We start from the raw sequence: 12,474 nt of genomic DNA, 5'->3' as shown, positions 1-12,474 counted from the left end.
TATAAACCTTTCCTTGACCCTCCACAACAACGAACTAATACTCTATCTGTCCTTCTGTGATTGACTTATTTCACTCAGCTTAATGTCCTCCAAGTTCATCCATATTATGCGGTGTTTTTCACTCTACATTATTCTTTAATGGTACATAGCATTTCATTATGTGTATGTACCATAGTTTGGTCATCCACTTTTTCACCATAAATCTTGGAGATAAGTCCCTTGCTAGATATGTAAATATCAGAAAATATGAATTTGTTGTTGTCGTTTTTGTTATGTGTTTCTTCGCAGTGTCAATTTCTTTGTTCCATATAATTTTCTATGCTGAGCTCATCTTGTTTATGAATCGTGTTATCACTTCCTTCATTGCTATTGTTTTAGTATTTGATGAATATTTATGCTGGTCCTCTTTTTTGACGTGAAGGTTTATCATTTTTCTTTTAGGTTACCCTGTGATTTATAGTTTTCTTCCCAATTAGAACAGTCTGTTCTATCTTGTAGTAGTCTTGACTTCCCTACCATCTGGAAGCACTGTAATGACACAGTTTTTTCCCTCTTTTTGGTTTTTAGTTGTCCTCATTTGTCAGTTGATGTCTCTGGTTCCCTGTTTACAATCTTGTCAACTTCTTTACTCTAGATACTTTTCTAGCTGGGTTGTTTTGTGGGTTATATCATCATGTGTGTTAATGGTCAGGTGTTGTTGGCTGTTGTTGCTGCTTCTCTGTCCAAAGGGCTCCCTTTAGTATCTCTTATAATGTTGGTCTGGTTTTATAAATTCTCTTAATTCTTCTTATCTTGAAATGTCCTAAATTCACCATCATATTTGAGGGACAATTTTGCTGGGTACATAATTCTTGGTTGGAAATTTTTCTCTTTCAAGGTTTTATATATACCATACCATTGTCTTCTTGCTTGCATGGTTTCTGTCAAGACATCCAAACTTACCCTTATTGGTTGTCCCTTGTAGGTAACTTTTATTTTTCCTGTATTGCTCTCAGATTCTTTCTTTGATTTGGTTTTAGTAAGTTTGACAATGATATGTCTTGGTGATTTTCTTTTGGGATCTATCCTGTTTGGGGTTCATTGGACTTCCTGAATGGATATATTCTCATCTTTCATCATACCAGGAAAATTCTCTTCCAACAAATCTTTGATGATCTTCTCTGTAGTTTTATTTTTCTCTTCCTGTTCTGGAATTCCGGTTACACGTAGGTTATTCCTTTTGATGGTGTCCCACATGAACCTTAGGCTTTCTTCATTTTGTTTTGATCTTTTTTTCTGATTTAGCCCTTTCCAAAGAAGTGTTCAGGTATTTGCCTTCAATCTCCCTAATTCTGTCTTCCATTGATTCAATTCTGGTCCTTTGCCATTCAATGTGTAATCTATTTCTGAAATTTTAGTGTTAATCTTCTGGATTTCTGTGTGTAGATTTTGTATTATTTCTAAGTTTTCATTTATTTTGTCATTTTGTTCTTGTATTGTCTTTCAAAATTGTTGTGTGTTTTCCTTGATCTGTCTCTCAATTTGTTGAAGATATCTAAATATAATTCTTTTGAATTCCTTATCAGGGATTTCCAGTGCTACATCTTCCTCAGGAATGTGTTTTGGGTCTGTATCCTGGTCCCTTGTTGCTCCTGCTTTATCTTGCTTCTTCGTGTGGACTGTGATGCTTAGTTGTGTCCAAGGCATTGTGACATTTTTGTGTGTATATTTAATTGGTGATTGTATGTTGGAGTGATTTGCCCATGATTTTTGCTTTTTTGTTTTGTTTTGTTTGTATGTTGTCTATGCAAGCAGGGTACTGTGCTCCTCTATGCTCTTGTTGATAGCACTTATATACTCCCCACCTGTCTCCTTTCCTGTTGTCAGCCAACCTTGTCAAACAGAGCCTATTCTTACCAGGAATCCAAATGAGAATGCTATCACTTTAAAATCCAAAATGGTTACCACTTGCAAGGTAGTTTTCAATTATCAATATTGCTAAAAATATTTTACTACACTAAGAATAATTTGACACAGTATTTTGAGAGTGCAGTAAGTCTATACATATCTGTTAGATTAAAATAAAATGCATCATCTTCAATACAATGAATTGTTTCACTTTAATACATTCACCTTATTATTTATTTTACCTTAAAACCCCACTAGCTCCTGACTCTCCTTTCCTATGAACTAATCATTCATTCATGCACATAATTAACATTTACTGAGCACTTCCTGTCTGCCACAAATCAGGTTCATTCCACTAAAGGATTTTATATGCTATGAGCAAAAGAAGAGACATAAACAATTTATAATTCATGGAGGTGTTGTGATACAAGTACAAAAAAGTGCTATGGTTATAAGAGTGATTAATGCTGTCTAGGGAATTTGTTTATGGGAGCTTGCATTCTGGAAAGTGATTTTTCTCTTTGTAAACTAAATTGCCTTACCAGTAATACAAATAGCTTCCATTTGTGTAGTACTTTACAAAATGCTTTCACATCCATTTCTTCTTTTAACTCTCACAATCAAGGTGCAGCTCTATAGTTTAGTGATTATCTTTAAAATATATTCCTCAAAACAGTGACTTCATAGCCTTAATATAGAAAATAATTCTAAGTTCCATAAATTAAGGATACAAGTAGGAATGGAAACAAGACTCTTTGGGAGCCTCACAGAAATCATCCCAAGAAGAGCCAATAGTGAAGAAGTGAAGACCTGTTTCTTCCTCTTCTTTCTCAATGCCTTGACCTTATTTCAAAAATCTACCATTTCACTCTTAGATTATTGTAACAACCTTCTATCTGGATTCCCTGTGTTGTATCTCATCTCCTCCCAGGACATTCTTTGTATTGTTCCCAGATTGATAATTTTTACATGCAAATTGACCATCTCATTATAGGATAAAAACCCAAATGGTTTTGCCATGAAATATAAGACCAGCTCTGGGGGCATAGTGCCTAAGGCATTTGACTGCTAATCAGAAGGCTGGCAGTTCAAACCCAACAGCCACTCCTTGGAAGGAAGGTTGGGCAATCTACTTCTATAGTGATACTGCCTTGGAAACCCAAGGAGAGGTCACTGTGAGTTGGATCTGACTTGACAGCAGTGAGTTTTAGTCCATCTTATAACCCTGGCAAGTTCGTTAAATGTTTTATTAGCCATTTCCTTCCAACCATACTCAATATTTCCATTTCTGTGTCTTTATTTAAATGCAGTGTCTTTGACCTAAAAAGTCTTTGGCTCTCCACCATTCTATTTAGTTAAATGATGGTGAACATATTACAGGTAGCTCTTCTTATTATTTGGGTTTGTTTATACACAAACTTACTTGGTAATAGCAAAGGAGTCCCTGGGTGGCACAAACAGTTATTCACTCAACTACCAGCTGGAAGATTGGCAGTTCAAACCCACCCAGAGGGGCCCTAGGAAACAGGCTTGATGACAGAGTTCTGAAAAGTCACAGCCTTGAAAAACCTGTGCGGCAATTCTACTCTGGACACAGGGCCACAAATCAAAATGATCTCGACAGCAACTAACCACCACAACAGCAAAATCGTGACAACTTTGAAACAAGTTTTATTTATTTATTTATTTATTTATTTAACTACAGCATAAAATACAAAGATTTAAAAACCAGTAGTCTAGCCTTTTCTCTCAGGGAGTGATCACTCTGTGTGTGTGTGTGTGTGTTGATTAGGATTCATGGCATTACATTCACCTCAAGTTATGGATTGAATTCCTCCCTCCTAAACATGTGTTGGAACCCAAATCCCTGTATTGTGGATATAATACCATTTGGGAACAGGGTGTCCTTTGTTATGTTAATGATTCCACATTAGTGAAATGTGAAACCATTCACTTTTGAGATACAAAAGCAGATTAGGCAGAAAAGCAAGGAAGCACAGATGGAGGAAGAGAGATGCGATGCCTCATGAAGATTGCCAAGGAACCGAGGATCACAAGCTGAAGAGAGACAAAGACTTTTCTCCAGAGACAACAGAGACAAAGCAAAGCCATTCCCTGGAGCCTGTGATCTGAATTCAGTCTTCTACCCTCCTAAACTATGAGAAAATACATTTCTGTCCATTAAAGCCACCACCTGTGGTATTTCTGTCATAGCAACACTAAGCAACTAACATAGAATCTAAATACATATTTTTATAAGCCTATGTTATGCTCTTCCACCACTTGTCTTTCAGTTTGTCATATTATGGTGGCTTGCAGGTTGCTGTGATGCTAGAAGCTATGTCACCAGTATTTCAAATACCAGCAGGGTCCCCCATGGTGAACACGTTTCAGCAAACTTTCCAGACTATGACAGACTAGGAAGAAGGATGTGGCCAAAAGTCGTTAAAAAGAAATAAAAAAGAAGAGAAGACCAACACATATGCCAGAAGAGACTCTGAAACTTGCTCTTGAAATGACAGTAACTAAAGAAAATGGAAGAAATGACAAAGTAAAAGTGCTGAACAGAATATTTCAACAGGCAACTCGAGAGGACAAAGTAAAGTATTATGATGAAATGTGCAAAGACCTGCAGTTGGAAAATCAAAAGGGAAGAACACTATCAGCATTTCTAAAGTTGAAAGGACAGAAGAAAAATTCAAGCCTCTAGTTGCAATATTGAATGATTCTATGGGCAAAATATTGAACAATGCAGGAAGCATCAAGAGAAAATGGAAGGAATACATAGAGTCACTGTCCCAAAAAAGATCGACATTGAACCATTTCATGGGGCAGCATATGATCAAGAACTGATGGTACTAAAGGACAAAGTCCAAGCTGCACTAAAGGAATTTGGCAAAAACAAGGCTCCAGGAAGTGATGGAACACTCACTGAGATGTTTCAACAAATGTATGCAGTGCAGGAGGTGCTTACTCATTTATGCCAAGAAATTTGGAAGACAGCTCACTGGCCAAATGACTGGAATGGATTCTTATTTGTACTCCTTCTGAAGAAAGGTGATTCAACAGAATGTGGAAATTATCAAATAATAATATATGCAACTAAAATTTTCATGAAGATAATTCAAAACAGTTGCAGCCGTATATTGACAGAGAACTGCTAGAAATTCAAGCCAGATTCAGAAGAGAGCGCAGAATGAGGGATATCATTGCTGATGTCCAGTGAATCTTTGCTGAAAGCAAAGAACATCAGAAAGATCTTCACCCCCGTTTTATTGACTATGCAAAGACATTTGACTGTGCAGATCATAATAAATTATGGATAACTTTATGAAGAATGGGAATTCCAGAGCACTTTAGTATGCCCATGAGGAATGAGTACACAGACCAAGAGGCTGTATTTTGAACAGAACAAGGGGATAGTGCATGGTTTTAAATCAGTAAAGCCAGGGTTGTATGCCTTTACCATCTTTATTCAATCTGTATGCTGAGCAAATAATCTGAGAAGCTGGATTATATGAAGAATATGGTGTCAGGACTAAAAGAAGATGCATTAACAACCTACAATATACAGATGACACAACTTTGCTTGCCAAAAGTGAAGATGACTTAAAGCACTTACTGATGAAGATCAAAGATGACAGCCTTCAATATGGATTATACCTCAACATAAAGAAAACAAAAATCTTCACAATTATACCTATAAGCAACATCATGATAAATGGAAAAAGATTGAAGTTGTCAAGGATTTAATTTTCCTTGCCTCTATAATCAGTGTCTTGGAAACAGCAGTCAAGAAGTAAAACTATGTTTTGCCCTGGGGAAATCTGCTACAAAAGAACTTTTTAAAGTGTTTAAGATCAAAGATGTCACTTTGAAGATGAAGGTGCACCTAACCCAAGCCATAGTATTTGCAATCACCTCACATGTATGTGAAAGCTGGACAGTGAATAAGGAAGAGTGGGGAAGAATTGATGCCTTTGAACTGTGGTGTTGGTGAAGAATACCAAATGTACCATGGACTCCTAGAAGAACGAACAAATTGATCTTTCAGGAAGCCCAGTTGGAAGGCTCTTTAGAAACAAGAATGGTTAGACTTTGTCTCTCATATTTTGGTCATGTTGTCAGAAGGGACCAGTCCCCAGAGAAGAATAGCATGCTTGGTAAAGTAGACAGTCAGCAAAAATGGGAATGACCCTCAACAAAATGGATTGACGCAGAGGCTGCAACAATGGGCTTAAGCAAGGCTACATTTGTGAGGCCCAGGACTGGTCAGGGTTTTGTTCTCTTATACATAGGGTCATAATTAGTCGAGATGAGCTCAATGGTACTTAACAATAACAATAAAATTTTGTACTACTGAAAGACTCAATGCACACCAGTTATGAGGCTATCATGTATCTTATATTCAAATGAAATAAACATTTAATAAAATAAATGAAATAAACATTTAATAAAATAAATGAATAAACTAAATTCTTTGCGTTGATAGGATAATATCCATATGCCTACAAGGAACACCAATTAATACTACTACTATTCAAATTTATGCACCAACTGTCAAAGCCAAAGATGAGGAAATTGAAGATTTTTACCAATTTCTACAGTGTGAAATTGACCAAACGTGCACTCAAGATGGACTGGTTATCACTGTGATTGCAATGCAAAAGTTGGAAACAAAAATAATCACTGGTAATTGGAAAACATGGCCTCGGTGACAGAAATAATGCTGGAGATCACATGATAGAATTTTGCAAGACCAACGACTTATTCATTACAAACACATTTTTTCATCACAAAAGCCAGCTATACACATGGACTTCACCAGATGGAGTACATAAGAATCAGATTGACTACACTGTGACAAGAGGTGATGGAGAAGCTCAATATCTTTAGCCAAAACAAGGCCAGGAGCTGATTGTGGAACACATCATCAACTGCTCATATGCAAGCTCAAGTTGAAGTTGAAGAAAATTTTAAAATGTCCAAGAGACCCGAAATATGACCTAAATTATATCCCTCCTGAATTTACAGACCATTTAATAATAGATTTGATGCACTGAACACCAGTGACCAAAAACCAGAGGAATTGTGGGATGACATCAAGAATATCATCTAAGAAGAAAGCAAAAGGTCATTAAAAAGACAAGAAAGGAAGAAAAGGTCAAAATGAATGTCAGAAGAGACTCTGAAACTTGCCCGTCGAACAGTAAAGCAAATGGAAGCTAAAGCAAATGGAAGAAAGGACTAGATAAAAGAAATAAATAGAAGATTTCAAAGAGCAGCTCAAGAAGACAAAGCCATTATTATAATGAAATGCGCAAAGACCTGGAGTTAGAAAAACAAAAGGGAAGACCACGCATGACATGTCTCAAGCTGAAAGAACTGATAAACATATTCAAGCCTCGAGTTGCAATACTGAAAGTTTCTATGGGCAATATATTGAATGATAGTGATGCAGGAAACATCAAAAGAAGATGGAAGGAATACACAGAGTCACTGTACCAAAAAGAATGGGTCGATGTTCATCCATTTCAGAAGGTGGCATATGATCAAGAACCAATGGTATTGAAGGAAGAAGTCAAAGATGCACTGAAGGAAGTGGTGAAAAACAAGCCTCCAAGAATTGACAGACTATCCATTGAGATGTTTCAACAAATGGATGTCCCACGGGAGGCACTCACTCAGTTATGCCAAGAGATTTGAAAGACAGCTACCTGACCAAGTGACTGGAAGAGATCCATATTTGTACCCATTCCAAAGAAAGGTGATCCTACAAAATGCGTAAATTATCAAACAATATCTTTAATATCAAGTACTTTAGAAAGTACGGTCCATGGAGGTCTCTGTGAAGAAATCATATTTGATATGAAAATTGAACAATGAGAAGCCAGGCATACAGTCTGAATTATAACCTGCTGGGCCAAACAAGCAGCAAGCACAGAAACCTGAAGTCAGGGAAAAGCTTGGAATGTCTGAGAGATAGAAAGATTAGTGTGATGGAGTATAGTGGGTGTCTTAGGGTTTTCCAAAAAAACAGAACTAGTGAGATGTATGTGTATATATAGAGAGTGAGAGAGAATTTACTTCAATTAATTAGCTCACATAATTGTGGGCAGCTAGCAAGTCCAAAATTTGTAGCTTAGGCTACAGGCTGGAGACTCTTACTGGCTCATGGGATTGTGGAAACTGGCCAATCCAAAATCTGTAGATTAGGCAGCAGATCACAGACTTCTGAAGACTTGCATCCCAAGAGGCATAGGTGAAGCTACAGGAACAGTGTATAGCAAAGAATAAGATAGATTTCTGACAAAATACCTCTTTATAATATGGAGTCAAATTATACTCTAAGGAATTCCCCTTTCAATTAATTGATTGATTACATTTCACTAGATTACATTATGGGATAGCATCTAATCTAGTGTTTGGCCAAACCACTGGGAATCATAGCCTATACAAGTTGACACATAAAATTAACCGTCACAGTTGGTGAGGGATAGAGTGTTTTTTATGAGTTGACAGTAGATCATGCAGTACTTTGTAGGCCAAGGCAAGGAATTCATTCAAATGCTCTAAGCAAGGGAATGAAGGACCTTGATATAACACTGTTTGTTGAGTAGAGATGGGTTATAAGAGACCTGGAGTGAAAGTGAGACCACCAGTTAAGTGGCTATTGTAATGGTCTTTCCAAGAGACACTGGTGGGTTCAACTATAGCAGTACCAGTAGCAATGGAGAAAAGTGAATAAATTTGAAATATATTTTGGAGATGAAACCAACAAGATCACATTTATATTCAATGTTGAGGGTAAGGGAAACAGAAGAATCAAGGTTGAATCTTAGCTTTCTACCCTGGGTGGATGGTAGGGCACTGCCTAAGATGTAGAAGACTGAAGGAAATAAAAATAGAGAAAACTGAGTTTCATTCTGGACATGTTAAACTTGACACACCAATGAAACACTTGAGTGAAGAGATCATGTAGGCAGTACCTCAGAAGAGAATCCTGAGCTAAGTAGGTAAATGTGAGAGTTTTTAACATAGAGGAGATATGGTATGAGTTAATGCAGTAGATTCATTAAAGAAAATAAAAGCATCAGGCACTTCTTTTAGCACATGACAAATATCTGCTCAAAAAAATTTTGCAGGAAGCTGCCTACAAATGGGATATTCTTCATATACAAAAAAAAAAACAACTCACTGCCATCGACGAGAAGCTGACTCATAGCGACCCCTCCTTGGGTTTCTGAGGCGGTATGACTACAGAAGTAGATTGCCCAATCTTCCTTCCAAGGAGTGGCTGGTGGGTTTGAACTGCCAGCTTTCTGGTTAGGAGTCAAATGTCTTAGGCACTACACCACCAGAGCTCCCATTCTTTATATAGTGTAACCTAAATTTTTGTATTAAACTTTTTCTCCACCACTCATCTGTCAATTTGTCATACTGTGGTGGCTTGCATGTTGCTGTGAGTCTAGAGGTTATGCCACCAGTATTTCAAATACCAGAAGGGTTACCCATGGTGGACAGGTTTCAGCAGAACTTCCAGACTAAGCCAGACTCAGAAGAATGAAGGGACCATCCGCTACTCAAAGAATTGACCAGTGGGAACCTTATTAATTTTAGTGAAACATTGTCTGTTATATTACTGGAAAACTTTATGCATAGCTCTCAAACACTGTCTGATATAGCGCCTGAAGATTAGCCCTTCAGGCTGGAAGGCAACCAAAAAACAACTGAGGAAGAGCTGCTTCCCCCAGAGTCAACTGTAATGATGTGAATGGAGTAAAGCTTCAGGACCTCAATTTGTTAAGTGGAAAGACTTAAAATGGGAAGAAATAGCTGCAAACATCCATTAATAATCAGAATATGGAATGTATGAAGTGTGAATTAGGAAAATTGGAAATTGTAAAAATGAAATGGAATACATAAAGATTGATATCCTAGGTACTGGTAAGCTGAAATGGACTGGTTTTGGCCGTTTTGAACCAGACAACCATATGATCTACTATGCCAGGAATGACAAATTGAAGAGGAATAGCATGGCATTCATTGTCATAAAAAATGTTTCAAGATCTATCCTGAAGTACAATGTTGTCTGTAATAGATAATATCCATACACCTACAAGAAAGACCAGTTAATACTACTATTATTCAAATTTACACACCAACCACCAAAGCCAAAGATGAGGAAATTGAAGAGATTTACCAACTTCTGTAGTTTGAAATTAATGAAATATGTAATCAAGATGTATTGATTATTACTAGTGATTAGAATGCAAAGTTGGAAACAAAGAAGAATCACCAGTAGATGGAAAATATGGCATCAGTGACAGAAATGATGCTGGAGATCACATGATAGAATTTTTCAAGACAAACAACTTCTTCATCTCAAACACCAATTTTCGGCAACATAAATGGTGGCTATACACGTGGACTTCCTGAGATTGAATACACAGAAATCAGACCAAATACATCTGTGGAAAGAAGTGATAGAGAAGCTCAATATCTTCAGCCAAAACAAGGCCAGGAGCTGACTAGAACACTAAATTATGCTTATGAGGAACCTATACATAGACCAAGAGGCTGTCTTTCTAACAGAACAAAGGGATATCATATGGTTTAATATCAGAAAGGGAGTGTGTCAGGGTTGTATCCCTTCAGTATATTTATATCAGTCTGCATGCTGAGAAAATAATCCAAGAAGGTGGCCTATGTGATGAACCATGAGGATTGGAGGAAGACTCATTAACAACCTGCGATATTCAGAAGACACAACCTTGTTTACTGTAAATGAAGATGACTTGAAGCACTTACTGCTTAAGATTAAAGACTACATTACAGTATGCAGTATGGATTACACCTGAACATAAAGAAAACAAAAATCCTGACAACTGGACCAATAAGTAGCATCAAGATAAATAGAGAAAAGATTGAAGTTTCCAAACATTTTATATTACTTGGTTCCACAATCAACAACAATGGAAGCAGCAGTCAAGAAATCAGACAACGTATCCCATTGGGCATATCTGCTGCAAAAGACCTCTTTAAGGCCCTGAAGTATAAAGATGTCTCTTTGAACACTAAGGTACACCTAACCCAAGCCATGGTGTTTTTAATAGCCTCATATGCATGTGAAAGCTGGACAAAGAAAAAAGAAAACCAAAGAAGAGTTTATGCTTTTGAGTTGTGGTGTTGGCAAAGAACACTGAAACTACCATGGACTGAAAGAAGAGCTAACTGGTCCTGGAGGAAGTGCAACCAAAATGCTCCTTGGAAGGGAGAATGGCCATACTCTGTCTCATCTACTCCGGTCATACCAGAAGGGACCATTCCCTGGAAAAGGATATCATGCATGGTAAAGTGGAGGGTCATCACAAAAGGGGAAGTCCCTCAATGGGGAAGTGGCTGTGATACCAGGCCCAGATATAGCAAGAATTGTGATGCTTGCACAGGACCAGGCAGTGTTCTATTCTACTGTACACAGGGTCACTATGCATGAGCCATTTCGAGGGTACCTACCAATAACAACAATTTTTTTTTTTTCTGCTTTAGGACAAATGGTTTTTCCGGAAATAGAAAACAGCTTGTAGTCATTTGTAAGCTGTTCATTGTTTTGGAGGCTTATTTGAAATATGTTATGTATTTATATGTGGAAATATAAATAATGAAGTGAAAAGTCTATTAATATAATGAATATATGGTATACACAGAAGGAAGATTGGGCAATCTACTTCCATAGTGATAACACCTTGGGAACACAAGGAAGGGTCTCTATGAGTTGGATCCAACTCAATGGCAACATGTAACAATATATTACATAATATAAAAATGTATATGTGTTAGATTGGGTTCTCTAGAGAAACACAAAAACCAGCAAAGTATATTTATTTATTTATTTGTTTGTTTGTTTGTTTGTTTATTTAGAGAGAGAGAGAGAAATTTATCATAGGAAAATGGCTCACAAGCGTATAGAAGCCGACAAGTCCAAGCCAACAAGTCCAAGTCTCTGGAGGAGATGGGTTGGCGGCCGCCTTGGCTTCCGTGAGCACAGGGGGCCAGGAGATTCAAGGCTGGCAGGCAGTACACTGCTTGTTGACTCCAACAAAAGACAAATCCAAGATCTCCAGGCCGAGCGGTGGGCTGCTCACTCACCGAAATCTGTAGTCCGCACACCAGGATTCCAATCCCTCAAAGAATGCAGCTCATCCCAGAATGTCCCTGGATATCTTGGAAGCAGGCCACACCCCTCGGGAAACTCCCCTTGGGCAGACTGGCCACTCAGAACACAGTCATCTGATCCCATCATGGGAACAACCACACAGAACTGGGGTCCAGCCAAGTTGACACACAGCTCCAACTATCACAGTCCACCCCTTCTCAACTTGGCAATTGTACATATCTTCTTAACCATATATAATCTCTAAATAAGGACAATTACAGAGTCATATTTGAGCTTAATATGATATATTAACACACATACAACCAAAATGCATTAACCTTATTTACATTTCATATCTTGTAACAGAAGGAAACAAAAATATTTGATGCACATATACAATGAAGAAATATAACAATCACAGTCCTCGTTTC

Source organism: Orycteropus afer, unplaced genomic scaffold (assembly GCF_000298275.1).
Source record: "Orycteropus afer afer isolate SDZICR_OR568_19922 unplaced genomic scaffold, OryAfe1.0 scaffold00262, whole genome shotgun sequence".
NCBI classification, from domain to species: Eukaryota; Metazoa; Chordata; class Mammalia; order Tubulidentata; family Orycteropodidae; genus Orycteropus; species Orycteropus afer.
Note: the sequence above shows the minus strand (reverse complement) of the source record.